Source organism: Myotis nattereri (genome assembly GCF_964212035.1).
Source record: "Myotis nattereri genome assembly, chromosome: 15".
Lineage (NCBI taxonomy): Eukaryota > Metazoa > Chordata > Mammalia > Chiroptera > Vespertilionidae > Myotis > Myotis nattereri.
In genome coordinates, this window is record NC_138090.1 from 8288242 (window position 1) to 8309213 (window position 20972).

The following is a 20972-nucleotide window of genomic DNA, read 5'->3' on the forward strand; positions in this document are numbered from 1 at the left end:
GTGATTACAGGGGATTCACAGAGGCAATACTGTTTGGCCTGGATTCTGCAGGATAAACAGGATTGGTCTTTGCCAGGGAAGAGTATAGAATGGCTTTACTGGCCACTGTGGACGCGGTGGTCTTCTACCTAGACTGCCCTTCAGGACCAAGGCGTTCATCCTTCTATCTGCTGGGAGTGTTGGCTGTTGACAGCTCACAGCTGAATCTTGCTTTCAGCCACAGAAGACGCCTTGTCCAAGATTACGCCTCCTCCTCAGAGTGATACTGCATTCAGCGACAGGTCAGTTTGGGCTACAGTGTCCTGGGTCTTTTGCCTTAATTCAGGACAAGACAGAACGAGGTTAGCTAAGGCTTCTATTTCAAAGGCCTCCCAGTTCAACTTCTCCCACTACCAAGCACTGCTTCTCTTATTCGCTGCATTTCTTTCTGGAGAACATGCCCCAGTAAACCACCTGCGGTCCAAATAAAGTTCCCCGGAGAACGTCACCCAAGACAGAGACAGGCAAGGTTTTATCAAAGCACCAGGGAGATTCGTGAGTGTGTCTGAGCAGGTTTCATGCGTGGATTGGGTGAGACTGGAGGGAAAGAATGAAAATGGGCTCAAGGAGAAGAGTCGAGCCTGATGCCCTTGTCGAGGAATTCAAGTGTCATCTTGTGGACACTGGGGGATCATGAAAGCTTGTTTTCTTTTTTAATGTTTTGATTGATTTTTAGATAGAGAAGAAGGGGGAGATAGAGAGAGAAACTTCGATCAGAGTGAAACATTAGTAGGCTGCCTTCTGCATTCCCTCTACTGGGGATCGAGCCCACAACCCAGGCATGAGCCCCAACCCATGCAGTGACCTCTTGGTGCATGAGACAACACTCAATCCACTGAGCCATACCGGCCAGGCATCGTGACAGAATTTTGTGTGCTACATGGCAGAAGGAGAAAGGTCAGTCAAGTGACCATGATGGGCAGGAATACAGATGGCAACTGAGCCTACTCCTATGCCCTCTTCTATCGTTGGAATTTTCTATGCTGAATTGTGTCTCTTATTATTGAGAAAAAATTACCTTTAAAGGATGTGTTGCAGTCTGTGAAAAAAATGAGGTCATGGTTTTTGCTGTCAAACTTTCAAAAATTATCTGAGACTCCAACTGCAAATGAAAAGGTCCAAACCATATATGGGAGAGAAATACTTCTGGGAATTTTGAGGAAGACAGTGAAAAGAGTATATGGAAAGACATCCATATCATAGTCAAGTATTTCTCACCCACCAACTCTCAGATAAAATATCACTGAGGACTATTTTGTTTCTGTCAAAAATAATGTTGTTTCCTTTAATGATATTTTACCTGAGAGCTGGTGGGTGAGAAATATTTGACTATGAAGTGAAAGTCTATATGCTGTTTTCATATATGACTTCCCTTCCTTCTGCCTGGATTTTGTGCTACAAGGTGCTGCCCTAGAGAGCTTTTGGGATGCGGGCTCACAAGCTCTGCATTCTAGTTCCAGTTCTTTGCTTTTCCAATTATGTGCATCTACATAGAACAATGATCTTACTCAAGTTTTGCATTTAATAAGCGTATGTGTATCTTCTGTGTCTTGATTTGGGGAGGAATCACAGTTCAACTTCTCCCACTACCGCTTTCTAGCTTCATTTTTCTCAATAAAAATGTGTGGAAATGAATCCTTCCGTCTCAGGATCAAAGGTGTTAAGAATATGAGAGTCTTTTGCAAAGTGTACGGCATCCCCTGGGAATCAGAACAGTCAAGTCCTGAACAAATCAAGTAACTCATTTCACAAAGTGTTGGGATGACTGAGTTTTAAAGCTTCACGCTCTTAATATACTATTCAACATCTTGAAACATAAAGTTGAGAGAGGGGGGAAGTAAGGAAAGGATTACAGCCTCTTGGAAAGGGACCGGAATGTCCATTAAAATGCATCTCGCACAGGACATAAAACCAATGAGAAGCAGCAATTTACTTTTACTGCGGGGGCAGGAGTCGGGCAACTATTTTTACTAACTACGGCCGTTCCCAAGTCTACTGGAGTAACTAAAATATTTATGGTCGCTGTGCTTGGGTGAGACACCGACTGTTGCAAGTAGAAGAGCTAACCTGTGTTAGGAAATGCCTGTTGTCATTTTCTCGTCTAATAAGTAAAGCAGAGGAAATGAAGAGGGCTGAGCAAGATCCTCACATTACACACCAAGGAAAGAAAAATGAGGAAGCCGTGGCACCATGCCAGGAGTACAAGCTTTGCCAACCTGGCACTTTGCCTACCTAGACTTGGGGATCACCCTGCAGTATATTAAAGCATCAGCTTTTTAATTTACTGAATTGCATTCCAGATGTTTTTGGTAGAAAGGGACTTCTCGGCAAACACCTGAGTGCTTGTCAGAGAATTACACATTTAATATTACACTACTCATTATTGTAATTAATGACAGGAAGAAGTTGCCTGAAGACATTTCTTAGTGGCACAAAAAAAGGATGTTAATATTTTATGAGGGGAGGAAATTACCTTTAACATTGATGAATTGTAATGTTCAGAAATTATAATAAGAATATTACTGTGGGAAATATGAGCTGGTTGTAGTGCCATTGAATGTTATACACCAATTCTGATAGAAAATTGATATTCACGTGCATGGAGTAATATGAAGCAGGGCATACATGCAATTGACAGGTACCCTGTATGAAAAGTCAATAAGTAATAGGTTGATAGATTTATAAGGAGTAATTGATGCAAGACACAAATACTATCCTCTGCTCTGTTAGCAACTTTGTGTATCAACACTATGACTTTCATTTATTGGATGCTTCATATGTGTCAGGAATTTTGTTAAGCACTTAACATACATGTAGAAATTACAGCAGCTGTTGGTTGCTGCTGAAGAAAGTGAGGCTCCTAGAATTTACATAATTTGCTTAAGTTCATTGACTAAATAGGTGGCCAGTTCATGGTACAGTCTGTTTTGAACTGTGTTCTAATTACCTCTCAGAAAAATATTCATTAAAAAGGCTTAGCTTCTCCAGCTTTCAAACAGATTGGCTGCTGTAGGGATCCTGTTGCATCTGTCCAGTTTTAAAATGCTGAGGCTTCCTACTTAACGTGTATTTATTAGTTCCTGCTATGTGCTAGCGCAGTGGTTGGCAAACTGCGGCTTGTGAGCCACATGCGGCTCTTTGGCCCCTTGAGTGTGGCTCTTCCACAAAATACCAACTTCTGCGCATGGGCCACGAAGTTTCAATTGCACTGTACGTGTGTGCCCGCATGTGCCGACCACAGTGCTAGCGTGTCTGCCATGCTCTGGGCTTCATTGATCAGAGCCATTTCATTGCAGGGCTTATTAAATCCACCCTTCAACTACCTGCTTAAAATCCTCCCTCTTGTCCCCTCTACGTTCTAGCTATGTAGAAAGGCTCTTTCTACCAGATATATCTGTAAATAACATGGTGACGTTTCTAGACATTGCACTGATCCAGTCAGGGTGTGGTCTAGATGAAACATGTAATGTGAAACATAGATAATTCTTTTGACTGTAGCTTAACCTCACAAGAACTTACTTTGCCTCCCGAAATTCATCTATTTTAGCCATCACAGTACTCAGTTACTAAATTCTCCTTGCTTCTTCTTTAATTGACCACCTCTTTGGCATCTCTTCCAACAAATAAAAATTAGATTTATTGAGGTGTGTTTGTTACAAAAGGGTCCTAATAGCTACTTTCATAGCTAATGTATCCAAATTTCTGTTTATGCACACATACGTAGAATGTTGACTCTCCTATAGGTGTACCTGACATAGGGATTGAAAAGAAGAAAGAAAGTGAATGTTTAAAGGTTTGCATATTCACAGGATTTATGTTTTGAAATAACTCCTTCACCAACTCTCCATTGAAATTTCGATGTGGGGTTTGCATGTTATGGAAGACTAATTTTCCAGTTCATGCTTCATGCTAAAGATTTGAGGTAGGGCTTTGGTACTGAATACGTCTAAGAACTTTCAGATTCCAAACTTAATTTAACTGTTTGAAGAAGGTAAGAAAAGGAAACAGCTAAATTAAGGGAGGTGGCATAAGTGTGCTCTATATTTCCTCCAAGAGAACAAAGGCTGTCTGTGAGGGGCGAGGATTATTTGCTACCCAGCTTGTTGTGATGTCACAAGGAGTAGCACAGACAAATCTAAACTTAAGTACCTTTTTTTATGTCAAATTATTAACAAACATTCACACCTTGTAACAGTTTTCTGAACTCATTAGTTTCTTCCTTAACGTCTCTCTCTCTCTTTTCATTTCTTAAAGATAAAGTAAGGCCCGGCCTGTGTGTCTCAGTGGTTGAGCATTGACCTATTAACCAGGGAGGTCATGGTTCGATTCCAGGTCAGGGCACATGCCAGGGTTGTGGGCTCGATCCCCAGTGTGAGGTGTGCAGGAGGCAGCTGATCAATGATTCTCATCATTGATGTCTCTCTCTCTCTCTCTCTCTCTCTCTCTCTCTCTCTCTCTCTCTCTCTCTCTCTCTCTCTCTCTCTCTCTCTCTCTCTCTCTCTCTCTCTCTCTCTCTCTCCTTTCCTTTCTGAAATCAATAAAAAATGTATTTTCAAAAAGATGAAGTAAGGACTCTTTTCAAAATAGCACTGATGCCTTGATACCAGAGCAGATAATAAATAAGGCTCATAATGTGTTATTCTTGGGGACATTATAATTATAATGGCTTATAGCATGTACATTTTTGTGTCACTGAGGAAGTCTCAATGGGAATAATTAATAGAAAAATTATTCCACTTTAGCAAGTACATTTTCCTTTCTTTCTTTAAGCTGAGGACATTTTTTTCCTCTGATTAATAATTCTATCTGAACAAAAATATTTCGAAGATAATCATCATTTTTTCTTCTGATGTTTTTAACCCAAGACAACTAAGAGACAAGGATTACGTGTACTGATTTCAGGGTCTATTATAATTATATGCTTAACTGATGTGAATGACAATATAAACCCTTTCTATTGTAGTGTTCGGGAACTATTTTCAGTCCTGATAAAAGATTGCTCATTTTAACACACTCGATGCTTTACATTTGTTACCTGTCACTGTCCTTGTGTTTCTGCAGGTGTTGCTGTTGTTGTAGTTGCACAATAAGCATGAGAATTCTCTTTGTCACTTGCTTGATTAAAATAATGGAAAACACACAGTGAAAAGAATATTCCAGTGCAATGCACTCATTAGCATTGCTTCCTTTCATGGGCATGATTCTTTCCGTAGCTTCACAAAGAACATTAGTCTGTGTGTTCTCAGAGGTGATTTACAAAACTCATTAAAGATATGGAAATTATTTTTGAAAGTAAATTAAATTTAGGAGTGGTGATAAATCCCATGCATGATTTCAAATAGTAACACATACCATGTGAAGCAAAACTCTTCAATAAACATCGAAAAATGAGCCTGGATTTTCTAAGATAGACTCCATTTCAACTATTTTCCATGATGTTTTCTAAATTTGGATTCAGAAAATAGGATCCTCTTACTTGCAAAAGAAAATGTGGAAAGGCATATGAGGTGTTTAATTAGTGGAGCCGTCCTGCCATTCCCTGGTTCTGGACTCCTACGTGTATCAGGCAGAAGCTGAGCTAGCCATTCTTCTGCGTGCACCATTCAGTGACTTCTCTTTACTCCGAAAATGGAAAACAGAGATATCCAAGGGGTTCACCAAGTCCTGTTTACATCTCTGCCTTTTCTACTGCTATGTACATGTCACACCTCTTGTGACAACAGCCACATTGAACTTTTAATCCCTGCAATGCCGCAATCTCTGTGGTCTTGAGTTGTCCCTTTGCTAAATGCTCTTCTGCATTTCCTGATTCCACTTGGCCAACTCCCAATCATCTTACCTCTTAATCAGTCCCAAAGCTTTCCAAGAATATATCGAGAAAGACAGACAGGAAGATATTTCTTTTTTTTGTTTTTCTCAAAAGTAAACAGTCAACCAACTTAATGAGGTAAGGCTTAGCAAAGCAGAGTGTATACAGACCATGGAACTCAGCTTTGAAAATATTCAAATTACTCCACACCTCCAGCCTTACCAAGATGTTGCTAAATACAGTCTTAAAATTTCTGCCTAGAAAGATAGCAGATCAGTGTGACCTTTGTAGAATCATATCCTGTTATACAGGCCAGGCTGCTCTGGGAGTGATGGCCCTTGAGCACGTGAGGGGAACACTGAATAAATACAAAGGGATGATGCTCACACTGTCAAAGCCATGTGAATGCTAGAAGACAGATTATTGTTTGGAATATACAGAATTAATATTTTTGTTAATTCCTTAAAACACTTATTTTTAAAATATATTTTTACCGATTTCAGAGAGGAAGGGAGAGGGAAAGAGAGAGAGAAGCATCAATGATAGAGAATCATTGATCAACTGCCTTCTGCATGCCTCCTGCTGGGGATCGAGCCTGAAACACGGGCATGTGCCCTGACCTTCTGATTCATGGGTTGACGCTCAAACACTGAGCCACACTGGCCGAGCATTAAAATACTTATTGATATATATATATATATATATATATATATATATATATATATATATTTGTTTATTTGTATTGATACTTTTTTCCTTGATTTAAAAGCCTCTCTTTTCATCATAAGTTGAAAGAAAATATGTTTAAATTGCCAAAGATTATTAAGTTCAGGAGATCCACTTTGTAACATTGTGCCTAGAGGTAACATTATTGTCTTGTACATACAAATTGATTAGGTGATTAGATCTCATGTGTGTTCTTAACACAATTTAAAAAATATAAATATATATTTTTAATGAGTTCATTTATTTTTATGTCAGATGAGTAGATCATAAAGTAATTGCCTTGATCGGATTTACATGCAACCTGGACTTAAGTTTTTATTGACATATTTAAGTTTAAATCATGTTCCCTTATTTTTCTTTGAGTATCTTCAAATATAAGCATCCCAGAAATTGCCGCCATACCTCCGGAGCAGAACGGGTGTCTTCATGACATTTACTAGTATATATCAAGCAATAAGCACAATGCCCAGCTTGCTGTGGTATTAAAAAACTGTGCTGACTTGATAGTGCAGTACTTAAAAACACTATTTTCTTATATAAATTTGTTACAACAGATTAAGCTCTAAGTTGATATCGTGTTTCTGATGGTTCAGGCTTTTCCAAAGAAATCCTCATAGATTTTCCTTCACCTCTCAAATTATCATCTTTAGTGAGTATTGATTAAGTATCTCTTTTAGCTTGGTTTCCTTGTACACACTGTGCGGAGCGAGTTCGTTCTCCTTTTCGAGATCCTTACACCTAAGAGACATGTCAGTGGTTAACCCTTAAGGGACTGAGGACAGCACATGGGGGCTTCATTTTTCATTCCAGAGAAAGGATATTTGTGAAGCTGAAGAGAGACAATGGCAAAGGTTGAATAGGGGACTCTTGGCTTCCCTGCCTGTAGGTCTTTCTAGAGCTCGGACTGCTAAAGTTAATATCTTTAGGAAGAGGCAGAGAGTAGAGTGTGCTTGTTTGCTTTGGAGAGAAAACTTCAACTAGGAAATTTGTGATAGGACTTTGGAAATAGCTGAACACACAGAAAACATTTGTGAAAGACATGGTATCCTTCGGTCTCTTCATGGGCAACTTTAGGATTATAATGTACATGGGAAACTTTGCCTACCTCAGCTTCATTTACAACATGCATGTGGATAGGAGTAAACGCAGCTATGGGTAGATGAATTAAAATGCCCTTCATAGTACTTTTGTAAGAAGTTTAACATCATAAAAAGTCTTAACAATGCAAAATAATGTAAAGATAATAATGATGTTAATAATGACAGTAATAACAGTATTTCCACTGTTTTCAGCACACATTTGGGTAAATAGTACCTGAAACATGCTGTAACTTATTGCATAAGTGGAATCTTCACAATAATGCTAAAAGTAGGTACCCATTTTTAAAATTCAGGCAAATATATTTGACTCTTTGGGAAATCTTGAATTTATCATAGATTGATTACAAAATTGGCTATAACTTTTTCTGCTTTCCCTGTATTTATGGCCCACAGAAGATGCTTTGAATCTTCTCCCATGAAGGGGTAGCACATATTCCCCACCCCTTGAATCTTTGCTATCTCTGTGATTGGTTCTGGCCAACAGAATGTGTCAGATGCAATGTTTATTGCTTCCATTTACACCCTTGGGACCCGATTATTGTCATGTAAATAAGCTGCAGCTAGTCTGTAGGGTGACTAGAGATAGTTGTCCTTGCTGACTGGTATCCAATCAACAGACATGCAAGTGATATCCTTCTAGACAGTGGATCCCCAGCTGACCTGCCAGTGCCTGCTGACACATGGCTGAACCTGGCCCAAGTCAACCCTGACCACCCATGGATCCGTGTGCAGTAGTAAATATTTTCTTTAAGGCTACAGATTTTGGCAGTGACTTTTTTTTTAACAGCAAGAGCTGACTAATACAGAATTTATTAAGAAAAGACTTGAACTCATTGAAGGATACTGCAAGCTGACTTACAAAGAAGTAGGATAGTGAATGAAAACCTATAAACCTCCATTATGGAGATTGCACCATTTCCAACAGTTGCTTTTTATTGTGTTGTGTTACTAAAAGTGGTCAAGAGATAAACAGTGCTCTTCTCACTCCACCAAAAAAAAAGAGGGTTCCTTTTTCTCTGCATCCTCGCCAGCACTTGTCATTTGTTGATTTGTTGATGATAGCCATTCTGATAGGTGTGAGATGGTAACTCATTGTTGTTTTGATTTGCATCTCTTGGATGATTAGTGACTTTGAGCATGTTTTCATGTGTCTCTTGGCTTTCTGAATGTTGGAAACAGCCTAAATACCCATCAGGAGATGAGTGGATTAGAAAACTATGGTACATTTACACAATGGAATACTACGCTGCTATAAAAAAGAAGGAATTCTTACCATTTGTAGCAGCATGGATGAAACTGGAGAGCATTATGCTAAGTGAAATAAGCCAGGCAGTGAAAGAAAAACACCAAATGATCTCACTCACTTATGGATAATAAAGAACATTATAACCTATTGAACAAAAAGATAGATACAGAGGCAGAGAAGCATCGAACAGACTGCAAAATTACAGCGGGAAAGCTGGGGAGTGTTGGGGGTGGGGTAAGAGATCAATGGAAGGACTTATATGCATGCATATAAGCATAACCAATGGACACAAGACACTGGTGGGGTGAGGTAAGGGCATGTGCCAGTGGGTAGGGGAGCCCTGGGGAAGGTCAGTGGGGAAAAAGGGAGACATATGTACTACTATTTATAATAATTTAAACAAGAAAATAAAATAAAAATTTTTAAAAAGCTGCTTAAGATGAAAACTTTGCCTGAATTCACATTCACCTACGGCCTGTGAAACTGGCTGAGAAAGGCCAGGACCCTGATATTAACCCATGATTTTGCTCATGGCCATAAAGATAACAGAAAGTAAAAAAACAGATGTCTTGTTACCTGGTTCTATTGGATGCAGGCAAGCAGATGCCCTTTTAAATTCCGGGCTATCTCTCAACGTTTGCTGATGTTACTGGCAATCTATTGAGACAGAGAAGACTTTGAAAACTGCCTTAACCATCTAGGTAATGTAGTGAAGTCAGTGGGATGCTGTCATAGGACAATGGGCCCTCCTGCTCAGAGAAAAAGCAGCCAGGGGAAAGAACATCATTTATCAATATCTAAGCCTGGAAGCAAAGATGGGAAGTTTCAAGGGAAAGTATTTATCATGAGATACTGTTCTCTTAAGCTGGCTTTATTTTGGTTAGGTCAAGTGATTGATGTGCAGGAGACCTAATCATTTTGTCGAGAAGACCTTAGCCCTGCCAAGTGTCACCTGCTCGTGGTACCATCAGCAAATAACTGTACTCTGAACAACTTCCGGACAGGAGTCATTCAAGCTTCTGTTCATCGGAAACAGGTCATCCAAATGCAAAAAGCAAGGTCAAAAGGAGTGACATAGCTGCTTGACAAACTCTTAACGTGTCGAAAGAACCCAATTACATTGCACACAACTTATCGCTAAAGAAAAGGCAAGAAAGGCACATAAGGCAGTAATTGAAAAATCAGACACTTTGCTTTTGCAACTTTTGTCGATAATTGACTTTTATCCTTATCTCTCTTGAGGAAGATAATTAATCTTGGGAAATGGTTGATGGCTTTAAAATTAAAATTTCTTTGAAAAACGGAATAATAGATTTCATATTTTTTACAAAGCTGTTCTGATCTTGGACCTTAATCACACTGAATTTCCTCGAGTTTCTGACATTTAAAGGAAAAAAAAAATTCTCACTTTGACATTTGGTTGAGTCTCCCATTGCAGGATCAGACTTTGACAAATGTTTCTCTAATTTAAAAAGTGTAATTAACATCTTTTATGAGCATCTACTGAGAGCCAAGCACTGTTTCAGGCACTGGGGATTTTATTTCATTTCTTCCTAAATTTAACCTAATTGATTGGGAAACACCAGTAAGTACTACTAACTGTACTTATGGGTGCCAGTGTTGGTTATACTTCAGATGTAAAGTGAGGGAAGCTTAATGGAAAGGATGTGCCATAACATTAGGTATGTACACAGTGGTGGTTTCTGACCCAAACATTTTCTAGCTGTGTGCTTTGTTGGGAAGACATAATCTTTTTGGCCCTATTTTCTTCATTATGAGAGTAGAGATTATCCATCTTCATTATGAGAGGATTGGACTTACTTAATATATACAAAGTGACTAGAACACTGACTGTAATACTTGTTGAATAAATTGAAGTTATAATATCTTGAGGAAGAGATACTGCTGTCCCAGTATAATTGTTAGTAATGTCCAGTTTTGCTGTAAAACATATCTAGGTTTGAATAATAAAGTACATGGTCACTCTAAGAATGGGTCATATGTACTATTACTTTTATCCTTGCTTGCTATGTAAATGGCTGGTTAATAAATGCATGCATGCTTATCCATAAACAAAAGCAGCCAATAAGACTTTCAGGATATATAGGTAGACCACACATACACACACACAAATCTTGGTAGCAATGATTAATAGTACATACGAGCCTGATCGGGATAGAGCTCCCCTCACCAGAGCTGCTGCCTTCAGACCTGTGCCCCTAACAGGGCAATTCAGATTGTTTCCTAAGAACAAGTGACAGCCCAGCCCAGAGGAGTGTTCAGGCCTCTGGCTCATTCGACAGATGCATGCTTCTATTCTGAGATCCATTTCTTTCCAGAGTCTTCTCATTTGGACCACAACGGGTTTAAAGACTTTTGGGTCAAGTTGTAGTCAGAGTTCAAGTTAAAGATGTTGTGTGTTCCCTGCCTTCCACATTCTCTGAATCGAGAAAGATTTGGCAACTGTTCGGCCCAAAAGCTTCATCTTTGTTAATATGGAAGTTTTATTTCCTACCTTCTTTTCTTCCTGTTGAGAACCACTGCGGCATCTCCTGTGACACGTTTTCCCCAGGTAGTCTAACCTGCTTACATAAAACAAAATAAAAGGCATCTCTACTTGCTTAATGTCCTTATTAGGTTTAAGAAACCCTGTAGTAAAATTGTTTTCTCCTAGCACTCCCAACACATGTTTTAAACAACAAAAAATAGTTAAAACTACTCAAAACTAAACAACAGTTAAGTAGAAGAAATCTCCAATGTCAGCCACCTGAAGTAAAGCTCATTATCAAAAGAGAATATTTGATATACTGCAACAAACATTTCTATAGCAATGGTCTTTTCTTTGAGGTATTAAATCCTTCTTTCAGAAAACCTCACAGTATTGTCTGGAGACACAGACAAATAGCCAAATGATAGGCATGTTTTTGTGATAGGAAATTTTTAGTTTTCCCCTGACAGTGCCAGAAAAATAATAGCACGGCTCTCACAGAGCAAACTGCAATGCTAATCAATACAACCCATGTTGCTGCTCCTGTATTCGCCCAAAAAACACTGTTGGCAATGATTCCAACACATCGCGCATTCTCACTGTTGCACCACCCCCTTCCATGTTCAGGTCAGCAAAGAGAATAAGATAAGAGCAGCACACTTTCCATGTTTTCATCTTATGGCCCACATAAACTAATTACTAAAATTCTTTGGCAGACCAAAAATCTATTTTTTTGCTCATCTAACACAAAAAAATAGGAAGACTTTGATCCATTCACACCAAACAGCTATTTTGTGTTGGCTGTTGTATTTTTATTTTTAATTAGACAATCAAAGGGAAAAGAGGTCAGTGCCCCCAACTAAATAGTCAGGCACTGCATGTTTTAAAAATTCTTGCGGCACACCAGTTGAAAATCGCTGGATAAGAGGAAAAGAACCAGATCACTACCTGCTGTACCTATAGAATTGTCTTTGAAATCAATTATTTAAGTCTTGTATCTTCAGGTTTGGTTAGAATTAACCATCTGCTTCTCTATTAGGTATTTGAACTTGATTATAATAAAATCGCTTTCACGCCACTCTAGACAGTATGCAGAGATTCACAGAGAAATAGAAAGACAGACATCATTAATAGAAAAGTACTCATTGTCCTGATAGGCAGCGCGGAGTCACTTGCTCAGTCTGTTATACTCTGTGTGCTTCCAGGCAGCCAGTGCAAAAGGGGAGAGAGTGAGAGAGAAGGAGGGAGGCGCGAAGAGAAGGTGGGAAGGAAGGAAAGATAAATTACAGTCACTATCACATAACCCGAGACAACTCTTCAGAAAGTACTGCACAGCAGTGTTGTGTAAACAAGTGTCGGTGCTAATTGCCTGATCAGTGTCTCCCCATAGCCTCAGCCTTCTCTTCCACACCATCATCCATAAGTACAATTTATGCTAGAGCATATGTATTGCCAGAAATATTTCCCTGCCTCACATATTTCACTTTCTGGTTCATTACTCACATTTCCTCTTAAATGTAGTAGTTTTAACAGTTGTCTCTAGTTTCTATCGAAGTACCCTACAAATCCTATAATAATATTTTCCACCTCGTTTCCTCCCTTCTTTCCTCTGCATTGTGATGAAGCACTGCGTCCGAGGAGGGAAATTGACAGCCTTGTCAAACTTGAAGGGAGCATTTGCATGCTGTTATTTTACTCCGGTGATTAAAGCAGCCGCCAGAAACTGAAGGAATTTACTTTCCCTAAATAATACATGTTCACTGATTATGGTGTTTTATCCTATAATCTGTCACTCACAAACTACCTCTTGTAGTGTGTGTGTGTGTGTGTGTGTGTGTGTGTGTGTGTGTGTGTTTAAGGAAAAAACAGTTCCTTATTTTCTGTCCTAAAATATACTATCAAACAAAATCAACAGAGAACACTGGGCACCATCCTTATTTTTGATGAGGGATTGGGTAATAGGCATTAATGTTGAAACTATGATAAACCCACTAAACAGTTTCGTGTCTTTAATCCCAGAAGATGAAAGTGCTTTACAAACCTTAAGCAAATATTGCAAAGGTCATTGAGGCTCCTTCAGAAGACTGGAAAATGTCTTATTTCTTGTTCACAGGACACTTAAGATGGCATTTGTCGGGCGAAATTAAAAAAAAAAAAAGAAGAAGAAGAAATTTCCTGGCTGGCTTGGCTCAGTGGCTGTGCACCAACCTGAACCAGGAGGTCCTGGTTCCATTCCTGGTCAGGACACAGGCCCGGGTTGTGGGCTCCACCCCAGTAGGGGTGTGCAGGAGACAGCCAATCAGTGTTTCTCACCATTGATGCTTCTATCTCTCCCTCTCTGAATTCAATAAAAATATATTTTTAAAAAAGAAAAAAAAAGAAATCTCTCACTCAAAGGTTTCAGTATTACTCTCTAAGGGATAGAGTATCTCATAAAGGTTTTGAGCATCTTATTTCTCAAGCTAATTCATTCAAATGGGAAAATTGGTGGATTAAACCATTTTTATCCTTAGCTTTTGTTCTGGTCAAACTTGAAGGGCTGCCTATTTACCAGGAAGCCTTGATGGAGATTGTGCCAAGAGCCAGCTTTTTCCTCCATGAATTATATGAGTGTTAGAATGCTTACTCCAGGAAAGACTAATTTTCACAGGAGGGGACAGAGATTTTTAAAAATATTATATAACATATGCTCATAGTAATAACTACAATTTGCAAATGTAATTCCTGTTATTCAGGAATTGCAAAGAAAGGACAAAGTGAAGAGCTGGTCTGTGGGAGCAGAAATACCTGTTTTGATTCTTGCTCTCTTCTTGCAACTTCTGTTACCTTGGAGAGTTCCTTAAGTATCCTGAGTTTGTTTTCTCATCTGAAAAGAATGGCAAATGCTATGTGGCATTATTTTCCTGCCATTCGAAAGAGGCCATGGTTTTTGGATTCTGGGAGCTGGAAGAGCTTTACCCTCTGCCTAAGTGCACAGAGGCATTTTATTTCTTTTTTTTTTTTAAAAGAATTAAATTTCTCGGGGAGATTAACTGGGAAACTTATATGCATCTATGCATAGCCCATGGACACAGACAATAGTGTGGTGAAGGCCTGGGGGGGACGGTATAGGAGCAGGCTAGAAGAGGTAGAGGGGGAAAAAAGAGAACATATGTAATACTTTCAACAATAGTTTTTTAAAAAGAAAAAAATAGGAAACCAAGATGGTGGCATAGGTTAACGCAGGAGATTGCTGCCTCGAACAACGAATCAAAAATACAACTAAAAGACAGAACGGACATCATCCATAACCACAGGAAGGCTGGCTGAGTGGAAATTCTACAACTAGGAGGAAAGAGATTATCATACCCAGACTCAGAGGAGGCGCAGTGCTGAAGTGAAATATTAAGGTGCGGAGTGCGCACGGAGCGGGCTGGCGGCAGAGGGCGCGGTTGTTGTTTTCAATCGGGAGGGAGTTTCAGACTCTGAGCTCCAGATCCAACAGAGTCTCTAGGGACCCAGACTCAAATGGGAGAATCGGAACTGTCTGGCTTCGGTCGGAACTCGAAGGCAGCTTTCTCTCCGAGGTTTGCAGCAGTTGCTGGGACTCTGTGAGGCAGAGCCCCTAGGGACGGAACTGAGAGCAGCCATAACTGCTCGCTCCGCCCGCCCTGTAGATCCCAGGGGACCTGCCCTGCCCAAGCCCTGCGCAGAGCCATTTGCCGGATAGCCTCAGGCAAATGCTAGATTAGCACCGCCCTAGAGATCCAGCACAGAAGTTCTCCCACTGCAGACACAGCTGACTCTCATAGCCAGTTGGCCTGGAGGTCAAATCACCCCCAGTATTGCCGACAACAATCAAGGCTTAACTACAACAAGACTGCGCACAAAGACCACAAGGGGGCGCACCAAGAAAGCATAAAAAATGCGGAGACAAAGAAACATGACAGAAATGGAGGATATAGAGCTAAAAACCGCAATTTTAAGGTCTTTCAATAATTTTCTAGAAACTGCCGATAAATGTAGTGAGATCCTCAAGAAATCTAATGATACTCTCGATGTTGTGATAAAGAACCAACTAGAAATTAAGCATACACTGACTGAAATAAAGAATATTATGCAGACACCCAACAGCAGACCAGAGGAGCGCAAGAATCAAGTCAAAGATTCGAAATGCGAAGAAGCTAAAAACAACCAACTGGAAAAGCAAAATGAAAAAAGAATCCGAAAATAGTGTAAGGAGCCTCTGGGACAGCTTCAAGCGTACCAACATCAGAATTATAGGGGTGCTAGAAGATGAGCGAGAGCAAGATATTGAAAACCTATTTGAAGAAATAATGACAGAAAACTTCCCCCACCTGGTGAAAGAAATAGACTTATAGGTCCAGGAAGCGCAGAGAACCCCAAACAAAAGGAATCCAAAGAGGACCACACCAAGACACATCATAATTAAAATGCCAAGAGCAAAGACAAAGAGAGAATCTTAAAAGCAGCAAGAGAAAGAAACTCAGTTACTACAAGGGAATACCCATACGACTGTCAGCTGATTTCTCAACAGAAACTTTGCAGGCCAGAAGGGAATGGCAAGAAATATTCAAAGTGATGAATACCAAGAACCTACAACCAAGATTACTTTATCCAGCAAAGCTATCATTCAGAACTGAAGGTCAGATAAAGAGCTTCACAGATAAGGAAAAGCTAAAGGAGTTCATCACCACCAAACCAGTATTATATGAAATGCTGAAAGGTATCCTTTAAGAAGAGGAAGAAGAAGAAAAAGGTAAAGATACAAATTATGAACAACAAACATGCATCTATCAACAAGTGAATCTAAGAATCAAGTGAACAAATAATCTGATGATCATAATAGAATCAGGGACATAGAAAGGGAATGGACTGACTATTCTTGGGGGGGAAAGGGGTGTGGGAGATGCGGGAAGAGACTGGACAAAAATCGTGCACCTATGGATGAGGACAGTGGGTGGGGGGTGAGGGCGGAGGGTGGGGCGGGAACTGGGAGGAGGGGAGTTATGGGGGGAAAAAAGAGGAACAAATGTAATAATCTGAACAATACAGATTTAATTTAAAAAAAAGAAAAAAATTCTTATTTTAATACCAACTATCAAATTTCTATAACTCAGCTATACATTTTTATAATAGCTCATTCACTCATCCATGCTCAAATTTCCATGCCTGTTGAATTTTTACTTAAAGATAAATAAGGCTCTTTGCATATAAATTATACATTATCCTGTAACTAATTAGAATGATTTTTATCATATATATACATATACATATATAGGTACACATATATACACATATACATATATAGGTACATATACATATATACATACATGTACACATGCACACACACACAGCTCTCCCATATAGGCCTTCTTCAGGATGAACAAATATTTTTCTGTATTTCTAAATCGAGTGTCGCTTTAGCTTTCTCACTTTTCTTCTCATTCTGGCTTCAGTATCCAGATAATCCAGATTTTAAAAGAAATTAAAAACAATTATACATTTCTCCAGTATCTCTTTTGCCATTACAAAATGAAATTTCTTGTCATGAATTCCTATTTCATTACAAAACATTTCTCTAGTAGTCTGTGTTTTTATTCTTTTAAGAGATTTATGCTTTTGCACGATTTTCTCCATTGTTCAGTTTAAGAACAATCACTTGGAATAATGTTTTGACTCTTATGGGGGTGATCACACACTATACATTTATATGCATTCTATTGATATACACATAATTTTATGAAAACATTTCAAAATATTCTGATATGTGTACTTTTTAGGCACACTGTTCCTAGAAGTATTGTTTTAAATGAGTGTAACCCAGCGCTTAATACAGCGTCTACCAGATGGATAGCTAGATGGAGAGACAGAAATAAAGAAACATACATAAATAGAAATCACAGTCAGAGAGATGACTGCTGGAGAAATGCTAGCAAAGTAAAGGGAAATTTATTGTGGTGTCTTTTGGTTAGGGGCATGCGGTGTGGGAAAGAAGCATCTTACTGGTTAATTCATTGAATGGAAAATCTTTCAAATCACTGACAGCTACTCTGACTTCAACGAAAGTTTGCTTTGAAAACATTTTGAGTGCTTGTTACCTAGAATTGGCTCTATACCATAGATGATTCTTTCTATTAGATAACTTGAGAGTTTTACAATAAAATGATCACCACCTTTATTAGGTCTGACATTTTGTGATGCAGATGTTGCATTCTTATGCAAAATGTAATTGTTATCAAATACTAGGCTGAAATTAGGTTGGTTTTTCTATTTGATTTAAAATGTCATGTAGTAAAGGCTATTTTCATTCACTAAGTTGAAATAAAAGTGGCCATATGTTAGAATAGTCTTTTGAATTGAAAGTATATTTTGCTGAAAATTGTCAACAAACTCAGAAATAACACCTCCCCCCCCAAAAAAAATGACTTACTTTTTTATTTCGAAGCATCTTCTCTCAATTAAGATGTCATTATGTTACATTCATGGATGACACTTCATTATGACAGATCTTATCTTGAAAACATTCTACATATAAATGATCTTAAATCATTCTACATATACGTTTGATGGCGTTTTGATATTAAAATGTATAAAATTTGTCAATACTCCAGAAATGGAACATCAGCAAAGAGGATTATTGGTCTACCAAATAATAATGTAACCACTATGAGGATAACATTTTCCAATGGCAATTACATGTCCTAATTTTAAAGGGGCTATCATTTACAATAATTTGGCAGATTTGGTCCATATTTCTTTCAGAAATTCATTTCTTCATTATGCCTCAAAACAATTTATGGTGCATTTATGTTGGTGAAGTTAATTTGCTTATTTTATTGTGAATGAAAATCAGTAATTACATACAGTCCCATTTTCTGCAGACATAAAGTTAATTCATGGTAGTAATTTTATAGAGAATATTAGCTTGTGTTAGTTATGATGAAAATGTAACTGTGGCGAATGCCTCCATTATAACTGAATTTCCATAGACTTGATAAAAAAAAGAAATGTTGAATTAATACGTACTAACAGTTCCATAGATGATTTTATGACAAGCCTGCAGATCACTTTACCCTAAGAGCAGTTTTTGGGCAATATTAGAACTGAGTTTGAATCCCAACTTCTTCATTTCTGTGCTATGTGAATTTGGGCAAATAACATTGCTTCTCCAACTCTTAATTTTATCACTTGCAATTTACAAAGAAAGGTCTTTTCTGTGATTTTATTTATTTATTTATAATATATTTTTATTGATTTCAGAGAGGAAGGGAGAGGGAGGGAGGGAGAGAGAGAGAGAAACATCCATAATGAGAGAGAATCATTGATTGGCTGCCTCCTGCATGCCCCACACTGGGGATCAAGCCTGCAACCCAAGCATGTGCCCTGACTGGGAATTGAACCGTGACCTCCTAGTTATTAATATGTCGGCAGTCAGCCACTGAGCCATGTTGGCCAGGCTTTTCTGGAATTTTAATTGACTGACTGGATATTGGGTGATACCGTGTATGTGGTTGATTAGAACTCTGTCTTTCCCAGCATTGTTTGACTTCCATAAAGAAAACTACTCTCTGACAGTCCTCACAGAATGTCATCCTGAAAATATGAAGTTAATATTCAGCCAAAGATTAAAAAAAAATCATTATGCAATAATCTGTGTCTCTGTCTCTATCCCCAAAATTTCTGCTTATTCAACAATCCCAAACTCTGATCTATTTCCTCTTCCCAATGAAACGATCGCCCACTGCTTGTCCACTACTCCCCTGTGCCAAAGTTTGGGAAATACCTCCAGGCAGATAGAACCCAGGATAGATATGGAGCTCACATCATGTATTTGCATTCTTAGTGTGTCCGTTTCCTACAAACAGCTGCTTCATACATTTTACCCATTGATACCATTGTTTATGGCTGCAGTGTATGCAGGCTATCCATAACTCTTGTCTTCACCAGAATTGGAAATCCATTTTAATTATATTTACTCCCCATTAAATTCTGTTAAGCCTATTGAGCATGCCTAAAGTAATAGCCCTCTTTTGGTATTTCTCTTTGTTTATACAAATAGAACTAGATCATGTGGCCAACATGGATAAAATTTTTATAAGCATCCATGACAGTGGGCTTTAGATATTTGTACAGCATGAAAGTACAAAGAATCTTTAGACTTGGCAAATGAAACTCCTGTATTGTGACATAATTTGCCAGGTTTCACAGGACGTGCTTTTAGCAGGTGAGACGTAGATCTGTGAGGAAGCCTCAGAGCTTCAAAACTCACTCTTAGAGCCTTAACCTTCTGGGCTGGATTTAGGCCTGACAAATAATAGAAAATAGCATAGGCGAAGTCATTAAACAATGCCAGTATCATTAGAGGATTTAATGGAAACATATTTCATTTTACAGGTTGCATATTATCCCTCTCTTCATTGGTTTAAAAAATATATTACACTTTAATTCTTATCACCAAAGAAAAAGGAGAAAAAGTACTGAAGTTTTCCTAGATTTTTTTGTTGCTCCACTGCCTATTTCTGTGGGATATGTTGTTACTGTTTTTGTAGTTAAATGTACCCACCACCACATGTCCACCAAGATATCTGCAAATGCAGAATCATTATTTTATTATCAGTGGATGCAGTGGTAAAAGCAACAGGTTACTTGAGGGCTTTTCATTCCTGCATCTATTTAATGTTTTCAAAAAATCCTACTTAGTAATGAGTTAACTGTCAATTTTAAAAAATATATTTCTTCTAACAACAAAGAATCATTCTGATATGCCACAATTGTAGAATGTTTTCTTGTTTCCCTTGAGAAGTTCTGATTTATGTAATATTTTAATTATCATAATTTTTTCCTTTTAGATAGAAAATTCCAATGCTAGAGTCCTGAATGTATAACTTTTAAAAGGATTTCTTAAATTGCTGTGAAGATAACCAGAGGACTTGTATGCATGTGTTTGAGTATAACCAATGGACACAGACAGTAGGGGGGTGAGAGCATGTGCTGAGTGGTGGGAATAGCCCGGGAGAGGTCAATGGGGGGAAAAAGGAGACTTGTGTAATACTTTAAACAATAAAGAATTTAAATTTTTAAAAAAGCAGCCTGATACTAACTACTTCAATGTTTTGCCAGAAATGGAGCAGTGGATCCCACAGAGGGCAGTTCATGCATGTTGGTGAAGGACTAAACTCCTTAGGGATCCAAATTGGTAACATTTCCCTTTGTACGATTTTTCACAAAGCCTGGGCCTGTATTAAATAAAGTTAATGACATGGATGCCCTTGAAATATTTCCTATTATCAGTCCAGGTCTTGCTAGTTCTAATTTAAGTATTTAATGATTTGAAGGCCATTTTCTTTTTTTCTCTTGAGAAACTGCCAAACTAGAAGGGATGATTTAGCTAGAGGGCACGGTGATTTGGCTGGCAGAAACCATCTTGGGCATCTTCTAGATACCTGAAACAAGACTATACTTTTGACCGGTGAAAAGATCCTGCAGCCTTCTAGAGGGATGGTTGACCCTCCTTGTTTTTAACTATGAAAGAGTTCTCCAGAGACCTTGGCTGAAAATTAG